The sequence below is a fragment of the Nannospalax galili genome, unplaced genomic scaffold (genome assembly GCF_000622305.1).
Source record: "Nannospalax galili isolate Female #2095 unplaced genomic scaffold, S.galili_v1.0 scaffold52, whole genome shotgun sequence".
NCBI lineage: Eukaryota > Metazoa > Chordata > Mammalia > Rodentia > Spalacidae > Nannospalax > Nannospalax galili.
In genome coordinates, this window is record NW_008334003.1 from 4,886,333 (window position 1) to 4,907,299 (window position 20,967).

The window sequence follows — 20,967 nt, forward strand, 5'->3', positions numbered from 1 at the left end:
TAAGATTGGGGTCTGCTGTTCATTTTCCCAGTTCTATACTGGATTACTATCTGGGAGTCTCTTTGGCCACCCTGGCCAACAACTCAAAAGAAGATATCACCTGTCTGGCATTGTTGCTTGTGATGTAGCCTTTAGCTATACATATGGACACTTATGAAATTATATTGACCCCCTATAATCTTTGGTTATACTTTCCATTTGGGTATTTAAAGCCACAGAGTTGGTCCAGATAAACCAATTTATTTTTACTCTTAAGGTCATTTGAGGATCTGTTCCTCAGGGGTCAAATGGGCTTGGGAAGAGCCCCTGGCTCCTTAATTTTACCAGTTCCACCTATGTGAAGATAAGTCAAATGTCCTGCTTGATGATGGTTGGCTTCGCTTGGAAGAAAGAAGGAAGTGATTCCTCTGTGTTGACCCTCCTCTTTATAGACTGGACACTGGTTCAAGTCCATCTGGTGGAGTCTCCTCGGCCTCCTTGATAAAGAGGACAGGTGACCCATCACCATTATAGGACATTTTGAGAGATGCTCATAGTCCCGTGGAACTTGTCGACCTAGGAAGGCAAGGAGCAAAAGTGTCCTTTATGTCCCTCTGACCAAATTATTATAGACCTCAAAGTATGTCTGTTAAATACCCAAGAAGGTTAGTTCCACCAGTCTGGTATTTTTAATTACTGTGTGTCATGTAGATAAATCTTGGGCAAAGAGCAGTTGTTCTCAGATAAACCTTACCTAGACATATATTTCTTGATCTGCTGTGTATAATTTGTCAGTCATGTGTAGGAGTAATATGGTTCTCTCTGGTTTTCAAAATTAGCGAAGCATTGTTTACCTCTCACATTTTCTCACCCCTCCATCATGGTTTTCCCACTTAAGGTGACCCCATTTTCCCCCTTTCTCCCTTACTAATACCCTTCTCTTATGGTTCTACCTCTCTTGAGCTCCTTCTTTCCCTTTATCCCTGAGTTTCCTTGTATACCTTTTCCTTCCCCTTCCCTTAAACTAACCCAATTTTTATCCATATCTCCCTTATTAAGGCCTGTTTCCTTCTCTTTCAGGTTATTTTTTTCCTTTACCTCCCTGTTTCTTTTCCATTATCCTGGTTCCTGTAGTTATGCCTGGTTGCATAATTATTTATCACAGTCTAGTTCTAGGATCCAAATATGAGGGAGAACATATGTCGATTTTTTTTTCTGAGTCTGTGTTTCTTCAGTTAGTATAACAGTTTCTAGTTCTATCCGTTTACCTGCAAATTTCATGATTTCATCTTTCCTTACTGCTGAGTAAAACTCCATCATATAAATGAACCATATTTTCATTATCCATTCTTCAATTGAGGGACACTTATGTTGCTTCCATCTCTTAGCTATTGTGAAAAGAGCAGCAACAAACATGGATGTACAAGTGTGTGGGAGACAGGCTTGGGCCTAGGATGATATTGCAACTGTCAGGATCACATGGTTTCCAGGAATCCAGGCTCTGTAATCTGAAACCCAGTATACTAATGAGACATGCTACCCTCTATTCTGTGATAGGACGTTAAGTCTGTTATGCTAATCGGATGATGCTAATAAGGTATCCTACTTGCTGTACTATGATAGGACGCTAAACCTGTTATGCTAATGAGGTATCCTACTTGCTGTCCTGTGATTGGACCACTATCCCTATATAAGCTTGTGCCTTCCTGCCATAAAGCAGACCTGTGTCACTGAACCTGGTCTTTTGTGTCTGAATGCGGCTCTGCTGACACAGTCTCCTCACCGAATCTGGGACCAGGCAGAAGTGGTGACAACAGGAGGCAGCACAGGGCAAACAGAAGAGCTCTCAGCCCAGAGCGAGTGGAGGAGCAGCCTCAACGCCCATGAGAACAAAGGAGCGGCACCCACGAGAACAGAGGAGGGGCTGCCGCTGGCAGTGACTGCAGCTGGTGCCCAACATGGGGCTCGAAAAGCCCGACCCCGTGAGGCTGTAACATTTGGGAACACTTTGGGCTCCCAATGCCCTCTTTGCCAGTGATTCTTCTGTGGGAAACCGCTGCTTTCGTTCTTTAGGCTTGCTGTCTTCAGTTGGGCATGCCGCTCCTATCTTCGCCAATCATCTCCTTGAATGGTTCCTGAGTCCCTTTGGGTATGTCTTTCAGGGTGAGTGACCTCCAATATGGGGAATAGTCATCCAGCTGCTGCCAGCCCCTGTGCTGCTGCACTGGTTTCTCTCCTCAGGAGTAGGCAAATTAGGGTAACAGAAAAGTATGTAACTAAGGTTTTAGATGAAGTACTAGCTCTTGCCCCCTGGTTTACAGATTCTTGTTGCTGGGATCCTGAACAATGGGCTTGCGTTTAATTCTTGGCCTGGCATAGAGAAGTCAGGGAGGGACACCCACAGTCTGGGCTGTTCTACCCCACTGTGGCAGCCATTCTGGCCTCCCTTTGAGGGGTTCCCCCAAAGCCCCTGAACAGGACAATCCCTTATTAAAGGAGATAGATGAGCAAATACAACAACAGGATGCTGGGGATGGCCTGTCTCAGGCATTTCCAGTTAAAACAAAACTAACGGATTCTTGTTCTGATCAAACTATGACTGTTAATGATAATATAAAAAATGAGGAATTGGGGTTTGAGAGCTCCCCTGATGAAAAACAGGAAGTCAAGATCGCCTCTGCCAGCCATTACAGGGTGGTGGGTACCCTCCACCATCTTGTATTGGCTTTGATTGAAAACAGGAAGTTAAGGCAGCCTCCGCTCCACCATTACAGGATGATGCCTACTTTCCACCATCTTGCACTAGGTTTAAGGAAGTTCCCCTCCAGTCTATCTACTCCTCCCTTCTGGAGGAGGACTGGAAGCCCCTCCCACCTAGGCCCTTCTTCTATGATACAATGGGAGATTTTCCACAGTTTTTCCAGGTTAACACCAATCAGGGACTACAGAACCCTAATGTCTGGAATCCATATTCTCATGGTACCTTAAGGAAGCTGCATAAGGCAGCAGTTGAGGATGGCATTCACTCCCCCTGGTTTGGTCAGTTATTAGATACAATCAATCATTCGGCCAATACCCCCTATGATTGGCAGAATATCGCCCGTGCCTGCTTACAGGGAGGCAATTTTCTTTTATGGAAAACTTCTTACCAAGATAAATGTGAACAACAAGCAGAGCACAATAGAAATGCCAACGTCCATTGGAATTGATGCTCTAGTAGGATGTGGCAATTTTGAGAACCCCCCCGGCCAAGCTCAGGTACAGGGACCTCCCCACTACTTTGAACAAGTACAGCTTTGTGCATTTTGTGCTTTTTGAATATGCCGACTCGCGGTGATACCAAATTAACCAAATTGATACAGAAACCAGGTGAGTCTTTCTCTGATTTTGTTGAGAGATGCCAACAAAGTATAAATAGAAAGATCAGTCATCAGGGAGCTGCTGATGCCTTGCTCAAGGATCTTGTATATGACAGTTACTCTACAGAGTATCACCTTGCCATAGGACCCGTTAGACACAAGGATGTCTCTGAATGGATTCTGGCTTGCCAAGATATGGGAACTGCTTGGGCCCATGCAGCAGCCCTTGGTGAGGCACTGGCTGCTCATGAGCCTCAGGCTGAGATGGAAAAAGGCAAATGTTGGGCCTGTGGGGGACAGGGCCATGGTCACTTACCTGTCCCTAATAAGATTATGAAAGAGGCCAAAAGGAGCCAGGTTCCCCCTTCAAAATGCCCGAGATGCCGCAGAGGCTTTCATTGGCCAAGAGAATGTAGGTCTAAGGTGGGTGCAGATGGAAAACCCACACAAAAGATGCCTTTAAATGAGAAATGGGGCACCTCTCAGCCCTGCCCCAAAGAGAGGAAGTAAGAGAATACACCCCCCACGTCCAATGGACGATACTTATTGATTTGCATAAGCCTAGGATGCAACTTTCCCTAGATTGCCATAAGTTTAAAGGCCTAATTGATACAGGGGCTGATATTACTGTAATCAGACAGGAAGAAGCCTTGTCTCATTGGCAGCATAAGCTTGGACCCCCTATACAAGGTGTTGGGGGCTTACAAAATACTTTACAGGTCCAACGTTCCGTGGTCTGGGCTGACCCAGATGGCAATACAGGAGCTATTAAACCACTCCTAAGCTGCAGGGCTTCCCCATAACCTGTGGGGGAGAGATATACTCTGCAATATGGAGGTTGTTCTAACTACCAATGACAAAGTCTTTTATGACGACCGCATTGTAGACCAGCAGTTAGTTAATGACCCCACCCTCACCCCCAATTCTAATGGCCACTGCTCTGCTGCCCAAGCCACCCCCCATCAAACTAACATGGGACACTAAAGTTCCCATATGGGTGGAGCAGTGGTCTCTTCCTTCACATAAATTAGCTGATTTGATCTCCTTAGTCCAGGAACAGTTATCCTTGGGTCATATTCAGTCCTCACTTAGTCCTCATAATTCTCCCATTTTTGTTATACAAAAGAGATCAGGAAAGTGGAGACTTTTACATGATTTAATGGCTATTAATGAGCATATGAAGCCTTTAGGGACCCTTCAAATGGGAATGCCTCACCCTACCACTATTCCCAAAGAGTGTGCAATTATTATTATAGATATTAAGGACTGTTTCTTTTCTATTCCTCTTCATGATGATGATAAGCCCTATTTTGCCTTGTCTATACCTACCACCAACCATAACCTTCCAGTTCAATGCTCTCAATGGAGTTTTGCCTCAGGGCATGAAAAACAGTCCTACCATCTGCCAATATTTTGTGGCCCATACCTGCAGACCTTTGCTGACTGAGGTTTATATTTTACATTATATGGATGACATTCTTGCCGCCCATAAGGATCTGAAGATCTTACAAAGAGCTTTTCAAAAACTCAAAACAAACCTCCAGGCATTAGGTCTTACTATTGCAGCAGATAAAATACAGTTACATGCACCTCTATACCTTTGGGGGCCACTCTATTCAAGATGTCATCTGGCCCATAGCTCCTGTTCTTACCTTACCAGATGAGATTACACTTTCAGAGGCGCAAACCCTCTGTGGCAACATCAATTGGATACGGGGCTTCTTACCCGTGTCCACAGAAGAGATTACACAGCTCTTTGACCTCTTTCAGGGTACCAATATGGTCTCCATTCCCCGCAGTGTCTCTCCAGAGGCACGTGTTGTCACAGTGATCAATTCTCACCTGTCCCAAGCATTTGTAAATAGGATACAACCCAAGTTGACCATCAAGCACTAGTTATTCCTACTAAAAACAACCCTTTGGGAGCGCTCTGGCAGACACAGGGCCCCCTGATATGGGTCCACTCTTCATGAAGTCAACTTTACATGGTCACCCTGGCTACTGAGGCATGGGCTATACTAGCCCTTAAACTTTTCCACACTTCCCGCCTTCTGTATGGCCATGAACCTAAATCATTGGTTCTTCCCCTTCCACTTCACGTGCTCCAGTCATTGTTCCTTGACAACCCTGGCTTCCAAATTCTCCTACTAGTCTATCAGGGGAAATATGACAATCATTATCCTAAACATAAACTCCTTCAAGGAATAAGACAGCTTCCCCTGTCCCTATTTCCCCAGGCATTCCCAAAGCATAACACTCTTCCCAAGGCTCCCCTAATCTTTACTGATTTTAGTAAACGCAAATTCGTTTATGTAATTCACCAGGAAGCACAACTCTCCTCAGATAAGGTTTTCCCTTTCCAGGGATCTCTACAGCTCAGAGAGTTCTCAGCCATGTTACAGGTCTTTCAGGATCTCCCTACAACTCCCTGTAATATGTTTTCTGACAGTGCTTATGTAGTTCAGACTCTGCAACATCTGGCCTTTGCAGCTTTCCAGGCCGACCAGAGTCCCCTTGATTCATTACTCTCTTCATTACAACTATTACTCCAGCAGCACTCTGCCCCTTGGTATATTCAACACTTGCAGTCTCATACCAATCTCCTGGGGCTTCTGGCAGAGGGCAATGCTGCCATTGACAAACTGGTCCTGAGCGCCACCCTAGACTCCACCCTAATTCAACAAGATAGAGACTTACATGCCCAATTCCACCTTTCTCCTCAAGCTATACATAGGCTCCTCCCTACCTTGCCTGATCAGAACTGTAAACATTTGGTCTATGCATGCTCCTCTTGTGCCCCTCTTTTACCTCTGGGACCATTACAACCCTCCAGAACTCTCCCTAGGGGCCTTGGCCCCAACAAGATATGGCAAATGGATGTCACTCATTTTTCTCCTTTTGGCAAGCTCAAGTATACCCATCATATTATTGACACTTATTCCAATGTCCATTTTGCATTGGCCTGCTCTGGTGGGATGGCTTCTCATGCCATAAGGACTGTCTTTGTCCATGGTCCTTATGGGAATTCCTTGGAAAATAAAAACAGATAATGGTCCTTGTTATGTTTCTGCTACCTTCAGCCAATTTTAATATGGCTGGATTATTGGGCACATAACTGGTATCCCTTACAAACCTCAGGGTCAAGGGATTGTTGAACATTCCCACCAAGCACTCATTAAACAAATACAGAAAGTAGGGGAAGACAGTGATACAGGCCCCCACTATAAGGACCCCAATTTTGTTATACAGCAAGATCTATTTGTATTAAACTTTCTAAAATTTGATTTCAATGGCCTCCCACCAGCAATAAAGCATTGGGGTCATTCACTCAGCCCACTCCTGCCCCATGGTGAGATGGAAGGACCCTCTCACAAGTGAATGGAAAGGTCCACACCTATTATCAACACAAGGGCAAGGCTATGCTTGTGTTTTTCCAGATGATCTTCCAGTCCCCATCTGGATCCCGGTGAGGAACATCAGAATTGCCTGCAACAGAAAACCTCCCTCCACAACCACCGACCCCGGAGATGACAGCCCTGACCCTGGAAGAAGCAGCACACCTCTCAACCACCGAGAGACCAATCTCGCAGACCACAAAAGCCACTAACCTGGGGAGACCTCAAACATCTCTCTCCACAGAGACAATAGCTAAGCTAAGTCCTCAATCAAGAGGAAAACCTTTTTCTATGTTCCTTATTATTTATGTTATCAGTATTTTTAACTCTCAAGCTCTAGCAACTCTTGTTAACCCCACCTAACCCGTCAACCTAACTTGACAGATTATTAATGTAGCCAATGAAAATGATGTAAGTTCCACAAAAAAAATATACATCCCCTGGCCAATGGTTCCCTAAACTACAGATGTACCATGCTCCTGTCTGCCTTAGCTGTTCCCCTTATTATACTAACTCTTCTGATTTTTGGACCCTGTATTGTCAAGGGTCTCCATAATTTTCTTAAAACTCATATATCTCTGGTTCAGTTAACTGTTGCCCTGCCTCCAAATCTTGCCAGGCATGTCTCTGCAAACAAGGACCCACTCTTCCTTGCCCTCATCAACCTATAACTGGCCTCCGACAGTTTTCAACAAATTTTTGACCCCTGAGGAGGCCTTTAACCAAGCCGGTACTGGATGTACTGCCTCTCCCTCTGCCAATCCACACAAGGGACCCACCCTTCGAGGGCTGGTAGTCATTGACAGGTAAGATCCCGAGAGATAGGACAACCTAAGACCGGCACAGTCCATTATACTGGGTGACCCTTGAGGTGGGGACAACAATGCTGAGGCAAAGAATATCGACTCCCACTGGTTGGCATGGAGTTGGCACATCCTGCTCTTAAGGAAGCTTGCCATCTTGAGGGAGGGGGCTCTTGATACAATGACCCCCTGAGCCATTGTACTTTGCCTTGATGTATCTGGACTGATATCAATATGCTATATACCTCACCTTTAAAAATAAGAAAAAGGGGGAGATGTGGGAGACAGGCTTGAGTCTAGGGTGATATTGCAACTCTCAGGGTGACATGGTTTCCAGGAATCTAGGCTCTGTAATCTGAAACCCAATATGCTAATGAGGCATCTACCCTCTATTCTGTGATAGGACATTAAGTCTGTTATGCTAATAGGATGATAATAGGACATTAAGTCTGTTATGCTAATAGGACGCTAAGTCTGTTATGCTACTAAGGTATCCTACTTGCTGTGCTGTGATTGGACCACTACCCCTATATAAGCTTGTGCCTTCCTGCAATAAAGCACACCTATGTCACCGAACCTGGTGTCCTGTGTCTGAATACGGCTCTGCTGACACAGTCTCCTCACCAGCCCTGGGGTCTGGGACCAGGCAGAAGCAGTGATGACAGGAGGCAGCACAAGGCAAGCAGAAGAGCTGCCTCAGCACCAGGCAAGCAGAAGAGTGGCCACAGCCCAGGGCAGGCAGAAGAGAGGCCTCAGCTGAGGGCGAGCAGAGGAGCAGCCTCAACACCCGTGAGAACAAAGGAGCAGCACCCATGAGAACGGATGAGTGTTCCCCTTTCCCCATATCCTCCCCAACATTTGGTATCATTTGTTTTCTTGATCTTAGCCAGTCTGAAGGGGTAAGGTGAAATCTTAAAGTGGTTTAAGTTGCATTTCCCTAATAGTGATGTTGAACATCTTTTAAGATGTTTCATAGCCATCTTTACTTCTTCTTTTGAGAACTCTCTGTTCAGCTCCTTATTCCATCTTTTAATTGGGTTGCTTCTTGTTTTCATTCTCTGTTTTTTGAATTCGTCATAAATTCTGGTTACTAAAACTCTGTCGGATGTGTAGCTGGTGAAGATTTTCTCCCATTCTGTGGGTTTTCTCTTTGCTTCCTTGGTTGTCTCCTTTGATGTACAGAAGCTTTTTAGTTTAATGGGGTCCCATTTGTTAATTCTTGCCCTTGTTCCCTTAGCAATTGATTTCTGCTTTAGAAAATCCTTTCCTACGCCTATACTTTGTAGGTTTTTCCCAATGTTTTCTTCTAATAGTTTCAAAGTTTCAGGCTTTACATTGAGGTCTTTGAGCGATTTGGAATTGACTTTTGTGCAGGGTGAAAGATAGGGGTTTAGTTTCATTCTTCTACAGGTGGAGATCCAGTTTTGCCAGCAGCATTTGCTGAACATGCTGTCTTTCCTCCAGTTAATGTTCTTGGCCCCTTTGTCAAATATCAGGTGGCTGAAATTGCATTAATTCATATTTGGGTTTTCAATTTTGTTCCATTGACCTATGGGTCAATTTTTGTTCCAGTACATGTTGTTTTTATGACTATAGCTCTGTAATACAGCTTGAAATCTGGCATAGTAATCCCCCCGGCATTGCTCTTAGTGCTCAGAGTTGTTTTGGATATCTGAGGTTTTTTGAGCTTCAATATGAATCTTAGGATAGGTTTTTTCCAATTCTGTGAAAAATGTCATGGGGATTTTGATTGGCATTGCATTGAATCTATATATGAGTTTTGGTAGGATGGTCATTTCCACAATATTAATTCTTCCAAATCATGAGCATGGGAGGTCCTTCCATCTTCTGATGTCTTTCTCAATTTCTTTCTTTAAAGAGTTAAAATTTTCCTTATAGAACTCTTTAATGTCTTTGGTCAGGTTTATTCCAAGATACTTTATTCTTTTTCGTGATTTCAGGTGGAATTTTGTGCACCCCTTAGATTTAATATCATATCATCTGCAAAAAGAGATAATTTGATCTCTTCTCTTCCAAGTATCACTCCTTTAATTTCCTTCTCTTATTTATTGCTCTTGCAAGACTTTCAAGCACTATATTAAAGAGAAGTGAAGATAGTGGACAGCCTTGTCTGGTTCCTGATTTCAATGGGAATGTTTCCAGTTTTTCTCCATTTAGAATGATGTTGGCTGTGGGTTTGTTATATATTGCTTCAATAATGTTGAGATATGTTCCCTCCACTCCAATTTCCTCTAGGACTTTGAACATAAACGCGTATTTAATTTTGTCAAAGGCCTTCTCTTCATCTATTGAGATGACCGTGTGGTTCTTGTCTTTGAGCCCATTTATATGATTTATGGCATTTATTGACTTACATATATTGAACCATCCCTGCATCTGGGATAAAGCTGACTTGATCATGGTGGATGATCTTTTTGATGTGTGTCTGTATGCAGTTTGCAATTACCTTGTTGAGAATTTTTGCATCTATGTTCATTAAGGATAATGGTCTATAGTTTTCTTTTTTGGTTGTATCTTTATCTGGCTTTGGTATTAGAGTGATGCTGGCTTCATAAATTTTCTGCATTTTTATGTTTGTAATTTATCCTGCTTTTCTATATTTATGGAGAATCATACTAATGAGATACTCCTTGATTATTTTAAGCAAAGATTGTTTAAATGACTGAATGACACACCATTTTTAGATGAGGTTTCTGGGCATATTTCTAGTACCGTATCACTTAAATATAAGTCATTTATTTTAGGATGTTCCCATACATTTGCATTCTTGGATGCTCTCCTGCATGGAGTCCTTATTTTCATTAAAATGCTTTGCACACACATATGTATGTATGTATATGTATATGAATACCTCATATAAAATATAAAATAAACTATATGTAATTTCTTTGCTCTTTTGAAATATATGTACCTATATAACTTTTAGTCAGATTAATTAAAACAATTTATCACAAACAATGAAAATATATTTAGATTTTGCCAAGGATTTATCATTAAAAGTAAGTTATAAAAAATGACAAAATTAATATATTCCTTAAATTCCACAAAAGAATAGTAGAACTTTTTATTTAATTTTTTTAATTTTTAATTTTTAAAAAATTTTCTGTGTATAAATATATGCCAGAATGTATGTAAGTGTACCCATGTCATACAATGCCTATGGAGGACAGAAGATTGCTTTGGATCCCCTGGAATTGGAGTTTTAGTTGTTAGCCCACATTTGTAGGCTGGAAATCAAACCCAGGTCCTTTCCAAGAGCAGACAGGGTTCTTAACCGCTGAGCCAGCTCTCCAGCCCCAAGTTTTGATTTTAAATGCATGTGACTCACCAAAGAAAATACACCTCTGACCACAGGGACAGTTGGAAAGATCAGAAGTTGGGAGGTTATGGTAACTGCAAACTTTTAAATGAGGCCTTTAGATAGCTAATGCAATGGGTCTGCTCGAGTTTAGTTCTAAATATATCTTTTATGGAATTGAGTGATGAAATAATGGTTATTAATTTGTATGTCAGGAAGATAAGCTCGAAGATGCACTGCTCACTTCATCCCTTATTTTATAGTTATCAAATATAAGAGAGACATTTTTTGTATGTATGGGAATAGGAGTTGGAGAAAAATTTTAAAGCCTTTTCAAAATAGACATATACACCAATACTATACATCATCATAAAGTATTCATCCTATTTACAGTACTAATAGGGTCCCATTAACTCACAGTAAGCATGTGCTAGAGAACAGGTGTTTTAAATCACTGAATTTGTAAGTGGCATGAGTTGAAGAAGTGTATTGGAAGCTTTTCATTGGCAGAATGTTAATACAGTTTCCATGGCAATTTCACCTGTACTCTGCTTCTTAAATCCCCTCACTACTTCAGAAGGCACTGGCAAATACTATTTAGTTTAAGAACAAAAAATGGGTGAAATTATCACTATTTCTTGAGCTAGAAGTGGTTATGGGAAGAGTGAGAACCAAATGTGAGCTCTCTCTTACAATTTCCTTTTGCTGTTTTCTATCTTCATTCATTTATGCATATTTTCTATGCCCTCTACTGTTAACATATGTTACAAAAGAAAATATCCAGAGGGCAACAGCTTGTTGCAATAACAATAATTTATGGAGAGAAATGCTAGTCATACAAAACACAAATCACATTTGGTACTTATGCTTGAAGAGGTACATGTTTAAATGGACTGAAATCAATATTCTTGGTATCTGAACTCTCCAAAGCCTGTGACATTTCCAGTTTGAGCTGTGATTCCTGATTTTAAAGTTTACTTCACCGTTAGAGTTGGAGCAGGAGAAAGACACTGAGGTTCCTATATAGCTCAGATTAGAAATCTATGGTGTAATATAGCCATGGCACACAAAGCAACATGGAGCAATGACCCCTTCAGCCAGACCCTTCTGGAGCACAGCAAGAAACAAGGACTCCTGCAGTGTTTCACCTTCCTAATGACATATATCACAAGAACAGCAGTTTGCGGATTGAGTATACCTAAAGAAAATTAGAGCTATAATCTAATGAGCTATCTATTGGATACTACATTGAATTTAGCTATCTCAGCTGTGTATCTACTGAGACGCTGCCATGCTATGGCAAAGATTTTAGTGAATCTATAAAAACAGAACAGAATAAAATAAATTTGGAAAAGAAAATATAAGAAATGGCGTCAGGAATAAGATCTTTTATTTGTGATTACTTCATTGAGGAACTTGGAAAAATAGTTTTCTGTGGAATGTGCAGTTTAAAATATAAATGCCCACCAAACATAGACAGGATAATAAACGTCAGCTACGGTCTGTCTGGAGTGCAATGGAAGCATCACCGTTAGAGATGAAACTAGGAAGATCTAGTAGAAATACGGTACAAGGCAATATTAATTTCAGCAAGAATGTCATTCAAACTTGTTTGGAACTTGTAAAGCAAGAGATTTATTTTTAAAAAAGGAAATATATTCGAGACCTTCTCCCTTGATACAAATTACCTCACAAGGAAGAAGCTACTATGTTGTCTCACATTTCAAATCATCTGAATCCTGTTTCTGTGAGAGAAAATCTGAGTGAGGGAGCGAGAGAGAGAGAGTGAGAGAGAGAGAGAGAGAGAGAATTCAGAGAGAGATTTAGAATAGGGATTTAGTATTCCACTATCATTAGATTTTTTTCCACTCATGGATATATAAAGGCTACCCAATGAAAGAAGTAATTGATTCTACCTATGTTCCCTTAACCAGTTGAAATTCATTTTAGGAGGGATATAACTTACACATGTAATTTTCTCAGTGCCTTTGTTCTGGGGGATCATGGTAAGATACTGAAGGCGTAAAGGTCAGAGGATAACATGAATGAAATTTCCAGATGCCCTCACCCCTCCATACATACCGGCAAATGTGTATCGTGCTGATGGTTTGCCCTTGGAAGAATATCAAAGTTGCATCAGCATGTGCAGATCGCAGAATAATCCCTCACCATTGTGCATGCATTGCTCAAAAGAAACTTAGTGAAGTAATACTGCAGATGTGATTTCTGCCTGATGCATCACTCTCTCTGGCACTTTAAAGCAAGCATCCGTTACATTGTCTTTACCTATGCTTTGAGGTTATCCGATTATGAGTACCTCTTTTACCTTTTGAAAATCCAGGAGGGAAAATTTGTTTGTTTGTTTGCTTTATATTTTTTGTATGTGTCCCTGTTCATTCAACAAATATTCACTTACAAATTCCGCATGTCAAACACTGAGCAAATAAGACAAATAAAACATGATCTTTTCTCTCTAGGACCTCATAATGACAAGCCATTTAGTGTACTTACTAAGTGCCAGGGGCATTTCTGTTTTCATCCACTACAGCTTCTCAGCCAATAAGACCACCCCCAATGTGTGTGTGTGGGGGGGTCCCTTTCTTCCAACCACAGTGTTTCAGATGTCTTTCACTATCTAGAGGCTTTGAAGAGTATTTATTCACTTGCTAGGTCACTGTTAATATTTATGATCCATCTGAGACTGTGAGAAGTAGTGGAAGTTCTTTCTTTGCTCATCCTAGCAAAATCATGCATCAGTAAGTGTAGAGCCTTCATTTATTTGCACCTTAGTTTTATAGAACTATGAAAGTTCTAGGTTTCTTACGATTAGCCTTTTCCCTTGCTGACCTGTTTTCTGCCACTTTCTCCATAATAATTCCACTTTTTGTTTTAATTTTTTGGTCTTTTTAAAAATTATTTATTTAATAACCACATACTTAAAGCATTTCATTACATCAGTGTTGACATATTCAGTAACAATTTTCTGAGCTAGGATGCATAATTCCACTTTTTAAAATGGGGACAGCAGCAGTCCAAGCACTGAACTTCCATCATAGTTTGGAAACCTTCTCTCCCCACTGCCTTGGAAGCACAAGGATGAAATAAAAAGAGAACAGAGCTTAATTTCCTGGAGTTCAAATACAACTGGGTTCTTTAATCTGATGGTTTTTGTGCAAGTCACTTAATCTTATGCTATCAAGTTGATGGTGTTTTTATAATTTTTGAAGAGAGAATGGTATCTCCATTCTAAATGTTTGGTTTTCAATGCTGAGCATTTAATCCAAAGGCTTGGACATGCGTGTCAGTATGCAGTAAGGAGTTTCAGTCCCAGTCTTTGCAGCTGCTGTGACTGCCATGTTCTACTCTACCGGTCTCAGGGAAGCTGATGAAGCTCCAGTACAGTTGACACACCAGTTTCGAAGCAGGATGAATCCAGTTTTATCAGCCATTGCTACAGTTTTGGTAACGACACATCTTGACTAGGAGTAATTTATGTAGATGACTCAAGCTTTCGTGGGAAGGACAGCAATTCCAGGAGAAATCTGACATTGTGGAGAAATTTTCTAGCCTTCAGTTCTGGAAAATTCAGCATAACATCACGGTGCTGGACCATCAGCCTAAGCCAGACATCTGTACCAGCAGCATAGTTGTACCCAGCTCGAAGTCAATGAACATCCAGTCTTGGATATCCACCAGATGTTCCTGTTAAAGAGCATCAACGATGCTTGCTTGGATTTATACCAATGACGTGTTCAGGCTTGCCCTACAAAATTTCTGCTCACCTCCTCCTGGCCAGACCTGCAACATGGTTTTCTCCTCTCTCCTCTTACCAAAACTACCACAGTTCTATGGATCCTCCAAATAGCCACAAATGAGCAGGACCAGAGTGAGCGTGTGGGTAGGGCGCTTCTGCCAGCACAGTGTTGTATATGTGGATGTGTTGTTTGGATGCTACAGTACTTGTGTCTGACAGGAGTTTGTGTTGTACTGGAGCTCACCTTGGGAAGATTTGAGTAATGTAGAAGGCAGCCATTTTTTGTTTTTCTAATATGCTGAATTTCTCTAGCAGCCCAAAAAGTGGAGGGGAAAGCAGATGCCCGACCACCCAGATATTGATCTGTTTGGATATTTCAAAAGTTTCCTCATACAGTAACACCACAGTAATCTTCTTAAAAACAAAGAAAGTCTACTTCCCATTGTTTTGAAATAGTATCTGACTAAAGACATCATCTTTTTTAGCATCTGGACAGAGGACAATTTGCTCTCTTCAGGGATTTGGAGCTCATGTGGACAGTTTTTACACAGCCTTGTCTCTTTTCAGTACTAGGAAGACCCGGCCTTGTATATGAGAAAATATATTTGAAAGGATCAGAGATTTTAGTCAGTATTTTTCAGAAAAAATTAAAATAACAACTGGTACATTCCAGAGAAAGAGGGACCTATTTTTTCCTGCATACTGAGTTGGCTTATCCAAGTACCTAATTAGTGGCATGAACTATTAATGTAATATCAAGTAGGGCATAGTGGAAATTTGAGGTTATGTTATTCTTCCAGACCTTTGTCAGAAATAGCTGATCTGCTACAAATCACCTTCCTGTCCAGATAGGGCTTCAACTTCCCATTCAACACTGTTTGACTGTTAGGGAACCAGGTCCATTGTCAAACCTTGGGCTATATATTTCCCTAACTTCCTTCTAATTTTTATTCATACAGTCAGATTATTATTATGAGATCCAGAAATTATACTGCTAGAGATAGAGTTGCATTTTCAAGGGTCAATCAATAGCATATGGGACTTTGTCCCAATATACCATGATTTTTAAAAATTTTTCTGTTTGCTCTATAAATTTAAAGTTTATTTGCCATAAAGCAATCAAAATTGGTAACAGCTGTCAAAAGCATGTTAGTTTTATAATCAGAGACATGATTTTTCTTCTGGGGATTGTACAATTATAGAAATAATATTAGCATGTCTTATAAAGAGGAAAGAGCTTGTTCTCTCCTCTATAGAAACATAGCATGCAAGGGAAACAAATAGAGGCATCTAATCACAATGAGATGGAATTCACAATGATGAGGACTACTCTAAGATCGTTCTTAAATATATTAATGTGTGTGTGAGAGGGAGAGAGAGAGAAAGAGAGAGAGAGAGAGAGAGAGAGAGAGAGAGACTGTGCACATGACATGGCATATAACTGGAGATCAGAGGACAACTCCTGTATTAGTCAGCGTTCTCCAAAGAAACAGAACCAGTAGAATGAACATATATGTTGAGAAAATTATCAGCTTAGCTCACAGGATAGAGTCCAAGTAGTCCAACAATGCCTGCACCACACTAATGAGGCTGAGAATCCATAGTTGCTCAATCCATGAGGCTGGACGTCTCAGTAGTTCCAATCTGGTGCTGAAGGTCTGATGAATTCCAAAAGATCAGCTAGTCTTCAGTCTACAGCAGCAAGACGGACTCAAAAGCAAGAGAGAAGGCCAGCAGCAAGAAGCCAGGTGTTCTCCTCTTCCATGGTCTTTTATATGGGCTGCCATCAGAAGGTAACACCCACATTTAGGATGTGTCTTCCAGCTTCAGATGATCCAATCAAGAAGATCTCTCTCATTTCAATTAATTCCATATCCAGTCAAGATGACTCCCAGGATTAGCCATCACAATTCCACCCCTTGTCAACTTGACACCCAATAACATCTCTCTATGTCATGCTTAATTTTCAAATGAAAACAATGTTGAGGTCATAATTTCACCTAACATGATATGACTATCCCATCATACAATGACCATTGAATTATATAAGAGTAGGTGATAAGGTATTCAAGGAATGCTTAGTCTTTTAGTGTCTCATAACCCAATATAATCATATAGGTTCACAACACTTAACCACTTAATACTTATCTCAATTACACATTCATAATAAAAGAATAACAAAAGTATCTGCTTAACATATGTGTATACATGCACAAGCCTATTCTTAACCAAATAGGACAAAAATACTCATGTCAATTACAATCCACGTTTCGGCAACTGGTCACATGGCCTAAGTTGGTATTTGTAACTACCTTCCTCTACCACCCATTCTGTATTTTGTCACCATCAACAAACAATTCTGCAGGTCTTGGCTCTTTCCCTGGAGGAGTGAGCCATACTTTCATCCCTGAAGGGTCTGGGCCATTTGTTGTCCTCTCTGGATTGGGTTGTTGCAGTTTCCCATTGACCTTAATTACAGGACAGGGTAATACCAAAAGTCACCCTAAGGAATCTCCTGCCTTCCAAATATAATCTTCATTACCTCCACTGAGGAGAACCAGTCCAATTTCCCCCTGGTAGTCTGGGTCAATCACCCCTCCTAATACTGTTGTTCCTTTCTTAGCCTGCTGACTAAATGGCATCAGAAGCCAAAGTGTCCAGGGGCAAGTCTTAGTGTCCAGTTCAACGGAATGTTTGTTGTCTCTCCTGGCAGAAGCACTCCCTCCTCTGGAACCAAAACATCTAAGCCAGCAGAGTGCAAAGTTGAGGGTACAGGAAGCAAAACTTTTCCTGATGGGTCACCAGGGGTGATCGTGAGGGGAATCATTCCCACTTCCACCCCTGGATTCCTGGACCCATGAAACCTGGCTATAGGAGAAACTGTATCATATATTGGATGCTGATTCAAAGCAACTGCCTTCTGGAGGACCCTGTCCCAGCCCTCCGGCCTATTGCAACTTAATTGGCACTGTAACTGTGTCTTTAAGAGACCATTCCATTGTTCTATCAAGCCATCTGCTTCAGGATGATGGGGAACATGGTAAGATCAGTGGATTCCATGACCATGGGCCCACTGTCACACTTCTTTGGCTGTGAAGTGAGTTCCATGGTCAGAAGTAATGCTGTGTGGAATACCATAATGGTGGATAAGGCATTCTATAAGTCCCTGGATGGTAATTTGACAGAAAAGCATTACAGGCAGGAAAGGCAAATCCATAACCAGAATAAGTGTCTATTCCTGTGAGGACAAATGCTGTCCCCTCCAAGATGGAAGTGATCCAGTGTAGTCAACCTGCCACCAGGTTGCAGGCTAGTCACCACGGGGAACAGTGCGATATTGGGGGCTCAGTGTTGGTCTCTGCTGTTGGCAGATCTGGCACTCAGCAGCAGCTCTAGCCAGGTCAGCTTTCATGAGTGCAAGTCCATGCTGTTGAGCCCATGCATAACCTCCATCTCTGCCACCATGGCCACTTTGTTCATGGGCCCACTGAGCAATGACAGGGATAGCTGAAGAAAGAGGCTAACAGTCCACAGCACGGGTCATCCAATCTACTTGATTATTGAACTCATCTTTTGCTGAAGCCACCTTTTGATGAGCATTTACATGAGACACAAATATGTTCACATCCTTTGCACATTTGGAGAGATCTATCCTCATACTTCTTCCCCAAATGTCTTTCTCACCAATTTTCCAATCATGCTCCTTCCAAGTCCCTGACCATCCAGCCAAACCATTGGCTACAAACTATGAATCAGTATATAATCACACTTTTGGCCAGTTCTCCTTCCAAGCAAATGCACAACCACGTGCACTGCCCGAAGTTCTGCCCACTGTGAAGACTTCCCTTCCCCAGTGTCCTTCAGGGTTGTTCCAGAAATTGGCTGTAATGCCGCAGCTGTCCACTTCTGAGTGGTGCCCGCATAGCATGCAGAACCATCTGTAAACCAAGCCCTAGTCTTCTCTTCCTCAGTTAACCGATCATAGGGCACACCCCATGAAGCCATAGGTGCATGCTTGAGAACAATAGACATCATAACAGGAGTAGGAACCATAGCCATTTGGGCAACTTCATGTAACTTACTTGTGCCCTACAGGCCTGCTGGGGCCCGATCACGTATATACCACTTCCATTTGATAATGGATTGTTGCTATGCACAGCCTACTTTACAGCTTGGGGGGGTCAGATAACACCCAGCTCATGACAGGCAGCTCCAGTTGCATGATGACTTGCTGACCCATTGTCAAACATTCAGTTTCCACTAAGGCCCAATAGCAGGCTAAGAGCTGTCTCTCAAAGGCAGAAAGTTGTCTACAGATGAAGGCAAAGCCTTACTCCAAAATCCCAATGGCCTCTGCTGTGATTCCCCTATGGGAGCCTGCCAGAGACACCAAACAGCATCTTTATCTGCCACTGATACCTCAAGCACCATCAGGTCTGCTGGATCATATGGCCCAAGGGGCAGAGCAGCTTGTATAGCAGCCTGGACCTGTTGAAGGGCCCTTTCCTGTTCCAGGCCCCACTCAATAATAGCTGCCTTCTGAGTCACTTGATATATGGGTCATAGTAACATACCCAGATGAGGAATGTGCTGCCTCCAAAATCAAAACAGGCCAACCTTCTTTCTTGGTGGAGGGAAGGGCCAAATGCAACATCTTATTCTTCACCTTAGAAGGAATGTCTCTGCATGCTCCACACCACTGAACTCCTAGAAATTTCACTGAGATAGAATGCCCTTGAATTTTGGTTGGATTTATTTCCCATGCTCTCATGTGCATATGCTTTACCAACAAGTCCAGGCTGTCTGCTACCTCCTGCTCACTGGATACAATCAGCATAACGTCATCAATATAGTGGACCAGTATGATATTTTGTGTAAGAGTCAGGCAATCAAGATCCCTTTGAACCAAGTTATGGCACAGAGCTAGAGAGTTAATATGCCCTTGAGGCAGGACAGTAAATGTATACTGTTGTCCTTGCCAGATGAAAGCAAATTGCTTCTGGTGGTCCTTATGAACCGGTATTGAGAAGAAAGCATTTGCCAAATCAGTAGCAGCATACCAGGTACCAGAAGATGTTTTAATCTGCTCGAGTAAGGAAACCACATCTGGTACAGCAGCTGCAATTGGAGTCACTACTTGATTAAGTTTTCGATAGTCAACTGTCATTCTCCATGACCCATCTGTCTTCTGCAAAGACCAAATAGAAGAGTTAAAGGGAAATGTAGTGGAAATCACCACCCCTGTATCTTCCAAATTCTTGATGGTAGAACTAATTTCTACAATCCCTCCAGGCATACAATACTGTTTTTTGTTCACTATTTTCCCTGGCAGAGGCAATCCCAGTGGTTTCCATTTGGCCTTTCCAACCATAATAGCCCTCACTCCACAGGTCAGAGAACTAGCATGGGGATTCTGCCAATTCCTAAGTATATCTATCCTAATTATACATTCTAGTACTGGGGAAATAATCACAGGATGAGTTCTGGGACCCACTGGACCCACTGTCAGTCAGACATCAGCCAAAACTCCATTTATCACCTGACCTCCATAAGCCCCTACTTTAACTGGAGGGTCACAATGCTTTTTAGGGTCTCCCGGAATCAGTGTCAACTCAGAAGCAGTATCCAATAGGCCAGGGAGAGTCTGATTATTTCCTTTCTCCCAATGTACAGTTACTCTAGTAAAAGGCCGCAGGTCCCTCTGGGGAAGGATCGGTGAGAGGCGAACAGCGTAACTCTTTGGAACTGTGACAAAGTCCTTCCTCAAGGGCACCCAGCCTTCCCTTCATTCAAGGGGTTCTGGGTCTGTAAACTGTCTCAGGTCTGGAAATTGGTTGACTGAGCAAGATTCTCTATTGCTACGATCCAATACTGACTTCCTGTCATTTGTCCTAGAGCTTTTCTGCTTATACAGATCAAATAAAACTTAGTAGGCTTCTTATGTATGTGGTCCCTGGAAACCCCATGATTGATTAACCAGTGCCACAGGTCCATTCGAGTCATGCCATTGTAGGTCTTGTTTTGCCTTTGCTGCCCATTATGATAAGTACGCCTACTTTGTCTTTGGTAATTCAATACTGCCACCTGACCCCTACTCCGAGGTCCTGTTACACCTATTATATTTACATTTAATTTATGCAGTTGAGCAGCAGCATCTCCAACTGTAAGATTCGGCATAAGGAAAAGAGCAAAAACAAAGCTCTTCAAATGTTCTGGTGTCTCTCTCAGTACTTTCCATCTTATAAAATCAATAAAAGGCATGTCCTCTGGGCCCTCCCATTATGGAGGATTTGGTGTTGCACTGCGAATCCACTGGAGCAATTTGCCTGAGCCTTATAACACTAAACCAGGGGATATC

General features: G+C 42.1%; 1 pseudogene; it reads left to right on the forward strand.

The window, feature by feature from the left end:
• LOC103730696 overlaps positions 1-14,720 on the forward strand; it is a 119,332-nt pseudogene extending 104,612 nt beyond the window's left edge.
• The last annotated feature ends 6,247 nt before the right edge of the window (positions 14,721-20,967 follow it).